At 38.0% G+C, this 16,157-nt stretch overlaps 1 protein-coding gene across 1 annotated transcript in view; it reads left to right on the top strand.

The window, feature by feature from the left end:
* The window catches only part of LOC126978082 (hemicentin-1-like), a 91,752-nt gene that overhangs the window by 31,085 nt on the left and 44,510 nt on the right, over positions 1-16,157 (top strand). The window lies entirely within an intron of this gene.

The following is a 16,157-nucleotide window of genomic DNA, read 5'->3' as shown; positions in this document are numbered from 1 at the left end:
TCGGTCAACGGATCAGCCTAGCTATCCAACGCGGAAATGCTGCCAATATTCTTGGTACCCTTCCACGTAATGATACTTTTAATTTTATGTAGGCATAGTATTGTAAATATAGTTATAAGATTTGTTTTGTTTGAATAAATAAACTTTTAAACGGCTTTACCGATTGATTCCAAAAACTAATCAGCTTGTAACATCAAAAAACCACGTTAATCGCAACAAGCCGTTCAAAATCGGTTGACTTGTTCGTAAGTTATCGATGATGAGAAAAAAAACCGAAAAAAGTGCTTAGAAATTCCGGGTTCGATCAATTGAAACTAAAAGATTTTTGACATTTGGTTTTCCGTTGGATCAGAAACTATAATAAACGACGAATCACACCTTCTGATACTATACTATAGTAAGTACAGTATCTCTGATACCTAATTTCTGAACAGTAGTACCAAATTTCATCTTTTAAAAGTAAATAAGTTAATGGAACCTTTAATAAAACAAAAAATATTTAACAATAGTAGTTACTCAATGGGTCACCAAGGGGCTGCTGAAAATCAGCGCTGTGTTGGTATTATACCAACGTAGCATGACGCTGAGTCAGCTCCTTTTAATAACAATAACTGCTACACAGTACTTTTAAATTAAAATAATTCCTATAATATTATACATATACTTGTTTTTTTTTTGTCATTTGTGTTATTTTTATGTTATTAGTTCTTAATTTTTTTTTTACCTTTGTAAGTTCTTTTTTACTTTTATTATTCTGTGTGGTTTGTGTTTGCTATTAATAAAGTTTTCATTCATTCATTCATTCATTCATTCAACATCAGCATGGTTTTATGAGAGGTCGCTCAGTTAAATCCAATCTTCTTGCTTATACTGATTATATTGTGAAATCTATGGATGAAGGCTATCAGGTGTACGCTGTGTACACCGACTTTCCCAAAACTATTGGACAAGATAAGCCACAATATGCTTTTAAATAAGTTATTAAAACGCGGTAATCTGTATAGATGGCTAAAGTATTACATAAGCAATCGTTCTCAGGCTTTGAAAGGAGTACCGGATCTTGTAGAGCCGGAGAATCCCTCCCACAGTACTGCGTATGTCGAAGGACAAAAAGGGCAGCAACACCACGGCACCCCGCTCCACGCTTATCGTGGACTTTTGTAACATCCGGGGAATTTACTCCAACTTAAACGCCGTCCACCACCACCTTGAGACGACACAGCCGGCCTTGTGTTTCCTTACGGAGACGCAGATATCTCGACCTAGCGATACGTCATATTTAACGTACCCCGTGTACAAAATTGAGCATAATTTCATGCCTCATGCGGCGGTATGTGTGTACGTTAGGGAGAATATCTGCTGTCGCCGTCTCGGCAGTTTTGAGGGTAGGGGCCTGTCTACTCTCTGGCTCCGCGTAGATTTAGAGGACCGCGTCCGCATCTATGCGTGTATCTACAGGTCCCATAGTGGTAACGCAGAAACGGATCACCTCATGGGCTGCGTTCAAGCGGCATTTGATGACGTGCTTGCTCAGATCCCCTCCGCTGAAATCGAAGTCTTGGGTGATTTCAACGGGCACAATGCCGAATGGCTTGGATCACGTACTACAGACTACGCAGGGCGATCTGTGCATAATTTTGCATTGGCGTATGTTCTGTCCCAATTGGTTGAGTCGCCAACGCGGTTCCCGGATGTGGATAGCCACATGCCGTCCTTATTAGATCTTCTGCTGACTACACATCCCGATGGTTACCACGTCTGTGTCGACGCCCCTCTCGGAACGTCCGACCATTGCCTGGTCAGCAGTGTAGTACCTATCCGACGCCAACGTCGCAGACCACCAGCGACCCGCCGCGTTTGGCACTACAAGTCAGCAGATTGGGATAAGATGCGTTCCTTTTTTGCATCCTACCCTTGGGACAGGGTTTGTTTCCCTTCGGATGATCCTAGCGCCTGCGCCGTTGCAGTAGCCGATGTGATACTGCAGGGCATGGATATTTTTATACCAAACTCTGTAGTACCGATCGGTGGCAGATCACAGCCCTGGTTCGATGCGTCAGTTAAAGCAGCATCTGACTGCAAAAAACAGGCGTATCGAACTTGGGTTGCGGCGCTGGGCTCAAAGAATCCGAATTGCAAAGTTCTGAAGAGGAAATATAACCGGGCCTCCAGATTTTTTAAGCGGCAAATCGCCCGTGCGAAATCCAAGCACGTCGTCAAAATTGGCGAGCAGCTTTCCAGCTACCCGACCGGAACACGCAAGTTCTGGTCGTTGTCGAAAGCTGCTCTTGGTAACTTCAACCAGCCGTCCATGCCGCCGTTGCACATGAGGAATGACACCCTGGCCCATACGGCAAAAGAGAAAGCCGATCTCCGATGCACTCTGTTTGCCTCCAACTCGACTCTTGACGACAACGGAAAAACACCGCCGACGATCCTGCGGTGTTAGAGCTCCACGCCTGAAGTACAGTTCCGACAGAAGACTGTTAGGCGAGCTCTGTTTTCGTTGGACGTCAGGAAGTCGAGCGGGCCGGATGGCATTTCTCCAATCGTGCTTAGAACGTGTGCCCCTGAATTGACGCCGGTGCTAACGCGTTTAATCCGACACTCTTATTCAAAAGGCGTAGTCCCTGATTCATGGAAGTCAGCCCTTGTCTATCCGATCCCAATAAAAGGAGACAGTTCGGATCCGGAAAACTACAGGCCTATTGCTATTACCTCCCTACTCTCCAAAATCATGGAGAGCATAATTAACCGCCAGCTCTTGGTATATCTTGAGGGTCACCAGTTGATCAACGACCGGCAGTACGGCTTTCGCCATGGTCGGTCGACTGGCGATCTTCTGGTATACCTAACACATAGATGGGCGGCGGCTATTGAAAGCAAGGGGAAGGCCTGGCAGTTGGGCTGGATATAGCGAAGGCCTTTGATCGTGTATGGCACAAGGCGCTCCTCGCAAAACTTCCATCATTTGGGCTTTCCGAGAGCTTATGCAAGTGGACCTCCAGCTTCCTCAATGGGCGCAGCATACAGGTCGTTGTCGACGGTTATTGCTCGAATCCCAAGCCCGTGAGCGCTGGAGTGCCCCAAGGCTGTGTGCTATCTCCCACGCTGTTTCTTCTGCATATCAATGATATGTTGGACAGCGCCAAGATGCATTGATATGCAGACGACAGCACTGGTGATGCCGTATACACGGGCCATGCAGGTCTCTCTCGGGAAAACGTCGAGCAGTGCCGGGAGAAACTTGTGTCTTCTATCGAGTCCCCTCTCGAGAAGGTCGTGGAATGGGGTAAGTTGAACCTTGTCGAATATAACCCCCAGAAGACTCAAGTCTGCGCGTACCACTAAAAAATTTGCCGTATCACCGCTCTTCGAGAACACTTCCCTTAAAGCCTCGCCTAGTATCGGAATACTGAGTCTCGAAATCTCGAGCGATTGCCACTTCCGTGGCCATCTGGAGGGCAAAGCCAAATTGGCTTCGAAGAAACTGGGTGTCATAAATAGAGCACGGCAATACTTCAAGCCGGCCCACATTCTAGCGCTCTACAAAGCGCAGGTCCGGCATCAGATGGAGTATTGCTGTCATCTCTAGTCTGGCGCACCCCAGTATCAGCTCGATCCATTTGACCGCGTGCAACGCAGAGCAGCTCAAATTGTTGGGGACCTAGCGCTCTGTGGACGGCTGGATCACTTGGCGTTGCGTAGAGACGTCGCTTCATTGTGTGTCTTCTACCGCATTTATCACGGGAAGTGTTCTGAAGAAATGTTCAACCTGATTCCTGCCGCTGAATTTCACCTTCGCACGACACGCCACAAGTTACGATGTCATCCCCACCATCTGGATGTGTGGCGATCCTCCACAGTGCGGTTTTCAAGGAGCTTTCTTCCTCGCACTACGAAGCTGTGGAATGAGCTTCCTTGTGCGGTGTTTCCGGGACGATACGACATGGGTACCTTCAAGAAAAGCGCGTACACCTTCTTTAAAGGCCGGCAACGCTCTTGTGATTCCTCTGGTGTTGCAGGAGAGTGTGGGCGGCGGTGATCACTTAACACCAGGTGACCCGTACGCTCGTTTGTCCTCCTATTCCATAAAAAAAAAAGAGTAACCGCAGGGTTTAGTTACGCGACTTCTGGTGTTCCACAAGGATCACATTTGGGTCGCATACTTTTCACCTTGTATCTGTGTGACGTGGAAATGGTTTTAACAAATTCTAAACATCTTTTATACGCTGACGATACTAACATTTTTAAAAAGATAACTGATGTACAAGACTTTTTGTCTTTGCAGTCGGATCTAGATAAATTTTATCGGTACTACGAATAAAATAAATTGATCGTGAACACTGACAAATGTTATACTATTTCATTTAAGTGTAAAACTCTCCAGTGTCGCATACTTACACCTTGGGTAGAAAACATATAAATCGTGTAGATCATATCCGTTACCTTGGCATTTTCTAAGACTCCAAATTAAACTTCAACTTGCATATTGACCTTATTTTTAACAAAGCCTTCAAACAACTAGGTTTTATATTGATAGTTTCTCGCCCCTTGCGTAATGAAAGAAAAATAAAAAGACCTTTAAGATTCTTTATTTTTCTTTCGTGCGTAGTATTTTGGAATTTGGGTCGGTTATTTAGAATCCTTGCTACAATACTCATATATAAAAGACCGTATTCAAAAAGTACAGAATAAATTTTTAAAAAACCTTGAGTATCGTACTGGAAACTTCTTTACAGTTTACCAATCGTTTCGGTATTGCTCCACTTAAAGAGAGAAGGGTTTATTTTGATATGACATACCTTTACAAAGTAATAAATGGTATCATCGACTCTTCTTGCCTCCTTTCTAAAATTAACAAAGTCAAGTCAAAGTCAAAGTTCTTTATTTGCCAGAAACATTCAGAAGTAAAGTTCTTACAAATTTAAGAGCAGGATCATGTTTCGTCTTGACAGACATGCAAATATTTTTCTGGTTTCACTTCATAATATTATAAACCTAACACAATCAATAATTACTGCTACATTTAATTTAATCAAAGTAAAGTCTACTAAAAGACCCTACAATACACATTTAGTATAAAAATTGAAATGCTAAGAGATAATGTAGTAAAAATAATCGCAACAAAATATAATATTATTGGTAAAAATAGTATTGGTGCCAGTTACCATTTCGATTGATAATATTCATTTATTCTTATTTCTTTCGGTAATTTATTAAATATTTCTACACACATAGCATTACAGTTTTCTCTTTCAGAAGTCTCGTAGGATCACGCGATGGAAACAAAGAACAGTTGCCCAGCCGAGTAAATAGATTTGAATTTTTCTTAACAAATAAGCAAGCCTCTAGTACGTAAATTTCGATAACAGTCAGTATGTTTAATTTTAAAAATAGAGGTCTGAAACTATCGAAGGGCCCTATACCAGCCACAGCATTTATACATCTCTTATGAGCCAGTAATATTTTGTTTACGTTTGTGGAGTTACCCCATAGCAAGATACCATACCTAATTATAGATACTATATTGGCTATATAGCAATAGGCAATGATTGCAGCTTCTTTTGATATAGTATTTCTGGTTCGCCTAAGAGCAAAGACAAATTTATGTATCCTTTTAACTAGTGGTTCTATATGAGCCTTCCTGTCTAAATTTTATACCAAGAAATTTTATAGTAGGCACTTCTTCAATTGATTTACCTTGATAACTTATACTCTTAAACATATTATGATTCGTGTTCTTGTTACTAAATTGAATTATTTTGGTCTTTTCAATATTTAAACTGAGTTTGTTTCTCTCCATCCAATTTATAATTGTTAATATTTCATCTTTTACAATTTTGTCATTATTTATGGATGGGTTAAGGTTAGGTATTGGAAGAGAAACGTCGTCCGCAAAAAGTATGCATTTTCGTGATGTAGAATTTTGTAAATCATTTATATACTAGTCAAAACAAAATAAAGGCCACCACGTTTTTACAGTATTCTCATAAATTCTTGAGGTTTAAAGGTTGATCAATGTTTCAGTTGGATAAATTGATTGATTTTTTATTGTAGACAGCATAAAATAATGATGCATTCCATTAAAAAAAGAAATTTGCTCCACTTTTTCTAAAAATTGACATTTTTGCAAAAATAATTAGTGAGGAAAAAAATTCTGAAAAAAAAACAAACATAAAATGTTTCTTGATTTATGACTTTCCTCAATATCTAGTATGCCGTCCTCGATTACTAATGCACTCTTGAAGCCTAGAAGGTATATTCTCCACCAGGTGAACCACTGTTTCTTGAGGAATTTGTTCCAGGCTTGATTTCAGAACATTTATTAGCTGTCTTTCATTGTGCACGGGTTGGTTTGTGCTTTGAACACTGCATTTCAGTAAATCCCACATGTGTTTAATGGGATTTAGATCCGGACTGTTTGCAGGCCAGGCCAACATCTGTATACCAGCCTCCTCTAGGGCTTCTCTGGTGGCCCTAGCTGTATGAGCGCGAGCATTATCGTGCATCAGATGGAATCTTGCGCCGATTCTATGTGCATATCAGACCACATGGGGTCTTATGACCTCCTCGATGTAACGTTGAGCTGTTATTGTGCCTTCGTTTAGAATTACCAGCTCGGTTCTGCCTGACATAGAGATTCCTCCCCATACCATAACATTGGGGCCCCCAAATCTGTCACTTTCATGGATGCAAGCATCCGAAAATCGCTCACCTTCACGCCTCCAGACCCTAATGCGACGGTCATCACTAAAAAATTTAACTTTGCACTCATCCGTAAACAATACAGTCCTCCAATCATTCATATCCCACGCCAGATGCTGCCTTGCGAATGATAATCGGTTTGCACGATGTGCACTTGTTAATGGTATCCGCACTACACGTCTCCTGGAGAACTGCTGGTCTTCGTGTAAACGATTTCTAGTTTAGATAATTAACGATTTAGTTAGTCTCCCAGTCTCTTGAAAACGATTTCAAGCATTCTGGATCGCTCGCCGGGAAAAACCTAGCTGCAACGGCACAGAACGCTGCGAATGGCCTTCTTGAAGCAATGTTACGGCCCTAGTTACGGTTGGCAAGTCCATATGACTTCGAATTCTCGGCATAACTTTTTTAAAATGTTAATTCAGCCACTAGTCAAACGAAACTTACAGTGTTCTTGAGAGAATCGTCAATTTGACTGACTTGAAATCCGTCTTAAAATCGGGTAAAATCAAGTGGTTGCAATAAATTATCTAAAACTACCCACTTCAAACAATTATGCGGGTGGAATGCTCAAAAAAAGTGTGTAAACAAATAAGGTAACACCACAATAAAGTATCAGCTACTTGAGAATGCATAAAAAATAAATTATCGCTAGCGAGGCCAAAAAAATCAAGTGGCCCTTATTTTGTTTTGACTAGTATATATAGAAGAAACAGCAAGGGCCCTAGAATGCTGCCCTGTGGTACACCTGAATTTGTACACCATTATATTACAATATTGTGCAGAGTTTTTTATATGAACACATTGTTTTCTATTGTTTATATAAGTTTGTAGCTAGTTCAAAGCAATTCCCCTTAAACCATACTGATAACATTTATTTAACAATATATCGTGGTCAACATAGTAAAACTTTTTCTCCAAAGCAATGGAGTCAATCATCAACCGCCAGCTCTTGGGATACCCAGAGGGGCACCAGCTGATCAGCGACTGCCAGTACGGTGGTCAGCTGGTGATCTTCTTGCATACCTCACCCATAAATGGGCGCAAGCGGTTGAGTCGAAGGGAGAGGCGTTGGCGGTGAGTTTGCACATAGCGAAGGCCTTCGATCGGGTGTGGCATAAGGCGCTTATAGCGAAACTGACATCCTATAGGCTTCCCGAGAAGTTGTGCAAATGGGTAGCTAGCTTTTTGACCGATCGGAGCATCAAGGTTGTTATCAACGGTGCATGCTCCAACTTAAAGCCCATAAACGCTGGTGTCCCGCAAGGATGCGTGCTATCCCCTACACTGTTTCTTCTGCATATCAATGATATGCTGCTAATCAGCAATATTTATTGCTATGCAGACAACAGCACAGGGTGTGCTGCCTACACCGGCGGTGGTCCGTGGCGAGACAGTACTTCACTAAAAGCCACCGCCTGCAACTTTATAAGGCGCAAATTCGGCCTCACATGGAGTACTGTTCTCACCTCTGGGCGGGTGCTCCCCAGTGCCAGTTTCTTCCATTTGACCGCATACAACGAAGAGCGGCTCGAATCAACGACGATCAAGTCATCTCCGATCGGCTTGACTCTTTAGCATTGCGTAGAGATGTGGATTCTCTCTGCATATTCTACCGCATTTATCACGAGGAGTGCTCAGGGGAGCTGTTCGGGTTGACTCCAGCGGCAGAATTCCACAACCGGACATAAGGTGCAAAGTACCATCCGCATCACGTAGAAGTCTGGCATTCCACAACCACGCGTTTTGTTCGAAATTTCTTGCCTCTTTCTTCTCGAACTATACTCGCATACTCCCTCCCACCTTAAAGGCCGGCAACACATTTCTTGACACACGTGTTGTTGCGGATGTCCATGGGCAGTTGCCTCACCTCTCCCCATCCCGTGAGTCTCTTGCCCGTTTGCCCCCATAGTTTGTCTCATATAAAAAAAAACAATAAAAAACATTGTTAAATGCTTTGGTCATGCCAAAAAATACGCCTGTACTTAACTCTTTTTTCATTGTCAATATATTTTAAAATATGATTCACTAAACAAAATGTAGCACTTGTAGTACTTTTTCCTTTTTGGAATGCGTATTGAACGAGTCAAGGAATAACTGAATGGTTACTTTATAAAAAAAATAACTTTATTCAATAAACCCGATTTACAATGTTTACGGAGCTAAGACTAAACACAGAATACTTAATTTTACGGAAACTTACATTATATAGCTTATTCTAACAAAGAGAGTCATATTTCTGTGGGAAAGTAATTTGGTACATCAGCAATAATTTCTGTGGGAAAGTAATTTGGTACATCAGCAATATTGTTTCCAGAAGGTTCTACACGTGTAAAGTAAATGTACCTACGACTTGTTGCTATGCTCTACTTTGGCTGACAAAGCATAAATCTATAGGGTTAGCACCCTTAACTCCTCCCCCCTTAAGAGAGAAATCAGCTGGAGACGAATCTTTTGGTTCCAGATGATTTCGACGTATCTGAAGGATTTTCTTAAACAACTTTAATTTAACAATTACAAAGGCTATTAAAAACACAAACATTATTACTATGATACTTATTGTCCATACACTTATATCCTGGGTCACTGAAATTTTATTTTTATCACCACTTTCACTATTGTATTTTGCACTATTGAGAATATCTTTGATATCGTTAAGGTCTACACCGCGAAGGTCGACCTGGCTGTCTTCTATTCTGATTTCTTGTTGCAGCTCTGGCATCGTTACAGGATTTAGCAGCAATTTCACCTCGGGTGTCCTTGTTTCAGCTACTTTACTGATAATTCTGTCGCCGATTTGTGTTTCACAGCTTTCATTGGGAATTACCAAAAATGTTCCTTTTAGGTTGTATTTCCTGGCTTCCTCTTTGCAGGTCTCAGTAAGAATTACGTTTTTCTTTGTGAAAAGTAACCATATTCTATTTGCTACTAGGTGACTTCTAAGGTCCTCTATTTGTACAACATTCTTATGACATGAAGAATAGTTTTTAAGAAGCATTATTTGTTCTATGCACGTAGTGTCAGCATATTGCACGATGTTATCTTCCTTACAACTCGTACTCGATCATTCTCTATTTGCTGGCATGGAGTTGACACGGGTCTGTATTTCAATCCATTCACTATGAGGTAAGGATACTCGGGAATTATAACAGATGTTTTTAAAGAAATAGGATTATATATAGGTATCGGGATAATTTTGTAGTAATTATATGTGATCGTGTCTAACAGGGGAACTTCCAACACAAAAACTAACTTATTATTATCAGAATACGATTTAAGAACTATAGTACTTTCTAATTTCATTAGGTTGTCTTTACCTACAGTATACACTAATCTATGATATTTTTCTATTTCTAATAATATATTAAATAATTCTGTAGAATTGATTATAGATTGGTGAAGTATATATATTTTACTAAAGGCTATTGCTGTTTCTATCTCTTGTATTACAGTATAGATAGTTCGAAAGTTATTTGAGATTTGATAAAGAGTATTCATTTGACTGACTATATTATGTATTGTTGACTGATTATACTGCAATGTTCGTAGCTGCGAAGTTTTAATATTCAGTCGAAGTAAGTTATGTTTTAAATCATCTGAAACATTAACAAGCTTATCGAAAGCCTTTTGCATAAGTGACACTTTTCTTTCTACCGAATGTTCTCTGTCCTTGAGATGAGTAATCTCGGAATTATATCTAATAGCATCATCATTGTCTAAATTGCCTGAAATTAATTTAATAATAGAACCTAACGGGTTTATTAAGCCTCTTTTTAGCCTTTTACTGGGCATAATTTGTTTAAATCTATCTTTTGTAAGTTGCATAAAAGATTCAATCTGTGAAGCTAATGCTACAAGTTCATTATGATACTCATTTTGCGAGTAAATCATATCTTTTAATCTAAAATTCTGCTTTATATTAGTTTCTAAGTATTTAGCTAAAGTTTCTTAATCTAACGTCTTAAAAATAGTCCACTGGCTATTCTGAATCACTGCTGTACTTATCCGTAACGGCGCTATTCCCGGATTCTGATTCATATCTTACAGGTTTACGCTGCTTGCTGATTCCAGTAGGACCAGAAGCGTCAAGGCTGCTTGCCACCACCTGTGGAGGGCGTTTTACGTTTTTTATTGCTACTTTTGTATTCCTTTTCCCTTATTTTACCGGTACAATATTCCTATCAATTTTCCCTATAACTTTGGCTTTTTCGTACCGTGGCATTTCCTTGCCTTTTCGATTCCTATTTGTTTTCATGAAAACTTCGTTTCCTTCCTGTATCTCTGGAGGCTTTTCACCGCCTTTTTTCTCTACCACTTTACTTTTATTCTCTATAATCTTTTCGCTTACATATTCATATAATACCTTTAGTCTTTTCCTATGATCCTGAACTAATTTCTGTAATAATTTTTTATCTCTATCTATATCAAACGCATTTCCTGATTCTGTATGTCCAAATACTATTTCAAAAGGTGTGAAATTCGTTACGCTATGAATAGTGTTGTTATATGCCATAATAGCATATGTCATTACTGATGCTGGATCTTGGTCGCTTTTTTCATATTTTGCTAAACTATAAATTTCAAGAATTGTCGAATGAAAACGTTCAACAATACCCATTGAATTTGGGTTGTTTTGTGTCCCTACATGCATTTCAATTTTGTACAAGTTCAGTAATTCTTTAATTAGATTATTATTGAATTCAGTGCCGGGGTCGGTATTTATCTTTTTTGGGACTCCATAGATACTAAAGTACTTAATTAATGCTTTAACAATTTCCGACGTACTTCTATTGGGTACATTAAATGCTTGCGCTATCTTACTAAACGCGTCCACTATAGTTAAATAATAATTATTTTCTATATACAAAAGATCCATAAAAACTTCTTCAAATGGCATACACTGTGTTTGAGTGAGTTGTATTGGGGGCTTAATGGGTTTTCTATCATATTTCATTTTCCTACACTGCTCGCATGCATTTATTATGGCAGAAATCATAACTTTCATGTTAGACCACCAATAGTGTCTTCTAAGCTTTGTGAATGTTTCTCGTATACCCCGATGAACAGTTTTGCCCTCATGATATTAAATAACAATCTCTCTTTGCTCTTCTTCATTTGTTACATTAACTACTCTCTCTATACATTCTATTAAATTTTGAGAGCCTTTTTTATATAAAGCTGTTACTACTTTATTAAAGATTTTCCTAAATTTTTCCTCTTCGAAATAAATGAAATACTTTTGTTTAAAGTCTATATACTCTTTTAAAAACTGTTTAACTAAATGTTCATTATTAATAGAAGGCATGTGAACCTCAATTATTTTTTGGCTATTATTAGAAATGTCTTTTACACTGATGTCATTTTTATACCAAATGTAGATAAGTATTTGTCTAGGTTTGGTATCAATGGCTTCATTTAAAATTGGTATGCCTTCATGTTCCCTATTCGTTATTGAGTGAGCAGTAGCTCTGTCATCTGATTCCGATATGTCTATGACAGGAATCTCTTTTCTATCTATACTGATCCTATCTGAGTCCGATTCTGATAAGCAAATTGTTACTTCACTTACATTTTTATCTTCTAAAGTTCTAGTAGTTTCTTTATCATCTATATTAACTTGCATTGATTCGCTGTCATTATCTAACATATTAACCTTTATTTCCCTAATTTGTCTACCATTTAAACTAACTACGATATTATTACTATCCGCTCTTAAGCTGTTTATTTTTACACGAGATAAAGCATCTGCATTTGAGTTCTGTGACCCTTTTTTATAATTAATTTCAAAATCATATTCCTCAAGTCTAAGGCGCCATCTAGTGAGTTTACTATTTGGTTCGTTAAGTGAATAAAGCCAGGCTAAGGGCCTATGGTCTGTATAAATGTGGAACTTTTTACCCCACAAATACGGTCTGAAATGCTTTACTGCCCAGATGACTGCTAAAAGTTCCTTCTCTATGGTGCTATACCTTGACTCTGTATCACTCAAAGTTCGGCTAGCATATGCCACAGGTTTGTCTGAGCCTATAGTGCCCTGTGAAAGTACTGCCCCGATTGCATAGTTTGATGCATCGGTGGTCAAAATAAAAGGCTTATTGAAATCTGGGAATTGTAATAATGGAGCATTTGTGAGAAGTTTTTTACAAGTTTCATAGCTTTCTATATAATCAGCATTTAAATCGATACTTTTACCTTTTTTCAAACAGACGGTTAGCGGCCTTGTAATTTTCGCAAAGTCTTTAATAAATTTCCTATAATATCCTATAAGGCCAAGAAAACTTTTGATTTCCGTTGTGGTTTTCGGTATAGGATATTTTAATACGGCTTCTATTTTATCATTATTAGGTTTTAAGCCCTCGCTAGTTATCGTGTGCCCTAAATATAACACTTCCTTACGTAAAAAATTAGATTTATCTAGTTGCACTTTTAAGTTGGTTTCGCGAAATCTTTCAAATACAGCCCTAAGATTTTCGTTATGCTCTTGAATACTTTTAGCAAAGATTATTACGTCATCAAGGTATACGAGGCAATGGATACCTTGTAATCCCCTTAGAACGTTGTCCATTGCTCGCTGGAATGTAGCCGGTGCGGTTTTTAGGCCAAATGGCATTCTATTAAATTCGTAGTGACCAAAAGGGGTGCTAAATCCTGTCTTGGCTTTATCCTCATTTTCCACCTCTATTTGATGGTATCCACTCGCTAAATCTAAAGTTGTGAAATATGTACTCTTGCCTAACATATCAAAAAGATCATTGTTGTTCGGAAGAGGGTATTTATCGTCAATAGTTATTTCATTAAGGCGTCTGTAGTCTATGACCATCCTCCATTTCTTAATGCCTGAATTATCTACTTTCTTGGGTACCAGATGAACCGGTGCACTCCAAGGTGAAAAAAACTTTTGAATCACGTTATCTTTGAGCATTTTCTCTACTTGGTTCCTAATTTCTGCTGTTTGTGTAGGCGGTAACCTATGGGCTTTAATATGTATTGGATCTTCATTTTTAGTCCTAATTTTGTGCTTTACCTCATTAGTAAAAGAAAGAGGTACGTCCTCACAATAAAAAATATCTTTAAATTCTTTGCAAATATTAATTACTGATTGCTTTTCCTCCTCATTCATATGATCTACTCTTAACTTTGAGAGATTATCTGTTAACAGTTGATCTATGTTATAATTAAACTTATCAGTAAAATTTAAATTTACCCTATCAAATTCTAAATTCGTTCCTGAGTACTGTTCGACTTTAAAAGAAGAAGTAACTGTTAATTCCATTTGCTCGGATCTGGAATTTTGAATAACAGTTGTCGCGTAACCATGTATACAGTTTACTAAAGCTGTTGGCATTCTAACACCTTCAGTAAATTCTGTGAAGTTTAATATGCCCTCACCATGTAACAAATTTACTGGAAGTTTGACCCTTAATTCGCTACGTGGAGGTAATACATAAATTTCACGTATTGGCAGACTATAAATAATCGGTATGCAAGTGCCCTTTGTAAAAAATTTTTTATTTTTCATATCGATATTTGCGTGAAGTTGGGTCAGTAAATCACTACCAATTAAGCCGTCATACCTATCATCAACACAGTAAATATAAAATTTGTGCCATTCATCACTTTTAAATAATCTAGGTAAAGGTATAAACACTACTTCATTATGCTTACTGCTAGCATGAGTACTAACTACTACAAAATTTTCGTTTCGCTTGAAGTCGCAAAAATATTGATTCGCTAACTTTGGGATTATAAACGAGCGTCGACTACCAGTATCAATCATAAAGATAGCATTAATTTCTGGTATACGTATATGCGGGAGATTTAATATATTACAATTTAATTTTATCCGTTCTCGTGTGTAGGGGCCCTTATGTAAAAATTTCCTACTTGTTCATTATCATTAAAAGTACTTGGTAACACATTATTTTCATTATCGTTATAATCGGTATAGTTTACACGTCTCGAACTAGCTGTTCTCATGGTTACATCGGTATTGCAACCTGATCCCGTCGCCGGCTTTGGCTGTACGTGTTGCGAGCCGCGCCGAGCGTTGTCAGCATTTTGCCGATGTGGGAACTGCGGCCTAGCTTGTTCCAATGTATTATAATTATTATAGGATGTATTATTTTGATTCAAAGGATTATTCTGGTTCCTATTATTGTTTCTTAATTGTAATGAATTATGCGGAGAAAAGTTATTACGGGGCCTATTCCCATTTTCTGTTTGAAATGCATAATGTTGTATGTACTTGTCGATGCTTGTTGATTAAAATTATATTGGTGAATATTTCGCCGTTGAAAGTTTTGATTACTTTGAGTGGACCTTGTTTGTTTTTGATCATAAACTTCTTGAAAATATTGTTCCTCTAGAACAGTTTTTAATGCGTCTTCTAATGTTGAGACATTTTTCAATCGCACTAACCTTACTAAATATTTCGGCAAATTAAACAAGAAAATTTTCATAGAAAGATCCGTGTATATATTTTGTTTAAATAACCTAACAGCTGCATCATCGACAGTTTCATTAATTTTGGCTATTAAAATACTCCTTATTTGTTGTATGCGGTTACAAAAATCTAAATAACTATCGCCTCTATTTATTTTCAAACTTTCTAACTCAAGGACAAGGCAATCCTCCGTCCTGCTATATTCTGGTGAAAGAGAGATGTGTAGGTTATGTGTGACTCTGTAGATTCACAGCACATTAAAAACCTTGACTCTCATGGCCTTAAGCTTTAATTTTTCTAAAATAATATGGTATTGTTTCCTCACATGGTTTTATGTTTGTGTTATCTAATAAGAACTAAGAAATAAAACTTCAAAGCAGTCCGCTTTGAAGTTTAATTTCTTTTAATAATTTAGTGGGTTTAAAATACTATGGTATAGTGCCTTTAGTAGGAATGCCCTTTTTAACATGTGCTGAACATTTTATTTTCATGTTTCACTTTAAGATTTTTGTTGCAAAAAATTTCCTTCATAAAAGTCATAGTCAACAATGAAATTTATTTTTTTACAGAGTGAGCTTAGATAATAGTTTTTACTACAGGTTTTTAAATCATCTGTCATTAGAAATTAGAAATTTGGTTTATTTTGACAGAAATTTAGTAACAGAGTGTTAAGCATATGTTCATTCAAAGGGGTATTTTTATAACACTTAAAATAATTATTTTACATTTTTTTAAGTGAAGTGTAGCATTTGTTAAGTCAATGAGCATTTTGTATGTTGCATCGAGTACTGTTGGGTACCAATTATTGTAAGTTAATCATGCCTTTCCCATGATGAGTAGCAGGTTGATGCTGCAGATTTGTACATATTTCAATTTGTTCCTTTCTTACCACACTGTTTCTGTTCATATTATTAAATATTTTGGTTTTCTCCTTAAATTGTATATCGTTCTCAATTTGCAACCCCAAGTGGATGCAGCTATTGTTTATATTATTATTGAATGGGTT

Source organism: Leptidea sinapis, chromosome 47, assembly GCF_905404315.1.
Source record: "Leptidea sinapis chromosome 47, ilLepSina1.1, whole genome shotgun sequence".
In the NCBI taxonomy this organism is placed as follows: Eukaryota; Metazoa; Arthropoda; class Insecta; order Lepidoptera; family Pieridae; genus Leptidea; species Leptidea sinapis.
This window is presented reverse-complemented; position numbering and strand designations above follow the sequence as displayed.